This window comes from Diospyros lotus, chromosome 10 (assembly GCF_014633365.1).
Source record: "Diospyros lotus cultivar Yz01 chromosome 10, ASM1463336v1, whole genome shotgun sequence".
NCBI classification, from domain to species: Eukaryota; Viridiplantae; Streptophyta; class Magnoliopsida; order Ericales; family Ebenaceae; genus Diospyros; species Diospyros lotus.
The window spans coordinates 16,738,079-16,740,072 of NC_068347.1; the positions used below are offsets into that span (position 1 = coordinate 16,738,079).

The 1,994-nt window shown below is 37.4% G+C and overlaps 1 non-coding gene across 1 annotated transcript; it reads right to left on the minus strand.

Moving 5' to 3' along the window:
- Positions 1-1,546: 1,546 nt before the first annotated feature.
- LOC127812391 (small nucleolar RNA R71) lies at positions 1,547-1,653 on the minus strand. The gene has a single exon (XR_008025894.1). It is a non-coding gene; the product is annotated as a small nucleolar RNA R71 (small nucleolar RNA).
- Between the last annotated feature and the right edge of the window lie 341 nt (positions 1,654-1,994).

A 1,994-nucleotide genomic window follows, 5' to 3' on the forward strand; every position in this document is an offset into this window, starting at 1 on the left:
TATAAAGACTTATTCTTAAGGGATTTAGGAGTTTTTTTTGGGCATGGAAGAGAAGCGGACAAAAGATTGAAGACACTTGGGTTGTATTTTTCTTTTCTTTTTCAATTCTTTTTCTATGGATTCCAAGTCTTTTCTTTTTTTTTTGATTGCAAGAATGCATTGCTAAAGTGTTTCTAACTAGGGTGAATGATGAAACCTTGACTTCTAATGGTTTGATTTAAAGTTATTCGATTTGCTATTTCCTTATCTATTCAGGTTGATTGTTTGTTATGTTCATAATGTTGTTTTGATGCTTGATCACCATTGGAACATATTTGTGATTTGTATTGCTTTCGAGAGATTCAATATGGATTAGACATGGTAGCAAACAACATAGGGTCCTATAATAGGTAGAGATACCATTATGCCCTATGAAATCGTTTTGTGATGATCTCCGTGATTGAATGCATGTTTATATGTTCAAAAATTGACTAGAGATAGTTAATCTCATATATATATACATAGAACTGAATGACCACCGAGAGAGGCTTTTGGTTGTAATTGGATCATCGATTTTCAACCTAAGATAAGGAATAGCAAGACCCGAGTAATGAATAGTTGAATCATAGAAGGCCGACGATGGATTCACAAACCCTAGTGCCTTAACTTTGAGAGTTTTTGAATCAAAGAAATTGTCTTGTTTGCATCTTTTATTAGTAAATTAGTTTTCATTACAGTTGAAGTCTTTATTAATGTGTGTGTTAGGTTAAGGTTAAATTAATTAGAGTAAACGTCAAAAGTTAGTCCTCGTGGGTACGACACTCTATTCATCACTATATTACTTGTCACGATCCGTCCACTTGCGGGATAGAATAGGTAGGAAAAGTTTTTGGCGCCATTGTCGGGGACTAGCTATTTTGATTATTGCTTTGATTGATATTAGCTTTAACTATCAAATTTTGTTTTCATTATTTTTATAGGCTAAGCTATTTCAATTTGTGTGTGTGTGCAGGGATTGAGATAGTGCATGAGCCGTTCAGAACGTTCGGATATTTGTGAGTTTGATCATGAGATAGAACGAACGTTTCATCAAAGGCGTCGTGAACAAAGAGCAAGGAGGGAAAAGCAACTAAGTAACATGGGTGACAACGCAAACCAACTTGTTCCAATGGCACAGCCCGTTGAAGTCAATGAAAGAGATATTCTGATGGGGGACTTCATGATGCCCCCAATGATTGAGAACCGGTCAAGCATAATCTATCCTCCTTACGGGCATGAGAATTTTCAGTTAAGGCCAGACGTGATCAATCTCTTCGCCAACAACATACCTTTTTATGGAATGAGCGAGGAAAATCCACACTATCACTTGTCTCGATTTCTGGAATATTGTGGGAATTTTAAGTATCAAGGAATTAATGAAGAGGCACTCAAAATGTGCCTTTTCCCTCACACTTTGAAGGATAGGGCTCAAGAGTGGTTAGATTCATTACCACCGGGTAGTATTACTACATGGACAGATTTGGTACAAAAGTTTACACTCAAATACTTCCCACCGGCCAAGATTACCAAGTTTAAGCATGAGATTTCAACTTTTCAGCAAGCTGAGTCTGAAATTTTTCATGAGGCATGGGAGAGATTCAATGAGCTTTTGAGAAAGTGTCCGAGTCATAGCTTCCCACTACCAGCTCAAAATCATTTTTTCTATGCTGGACTCACTTCTCAAAGTCGCTCTGCAGTTGATTCCATAGCAGGAGGATCTATCCGAAATAAATCAGTTGGGGAGCTTCATGACCTTTTTGAGACAATGAGTGAGCAGTTAGTTATGTGGCCAGATAGAAGCTCACATAAAAGAGTAGCTGGAGTGCATGAAGTGGATGTTAACACGTTGATGTTAGCTAAGATTGATGCACTATCAAAGTAGATGGAAGCCTTAAAGTATACTTCGAATGTTAATATGGTGCAAGGATCACTTCCCATATGTGTAACTTGTGGAGCAACTCATCCATCGCTTGAAT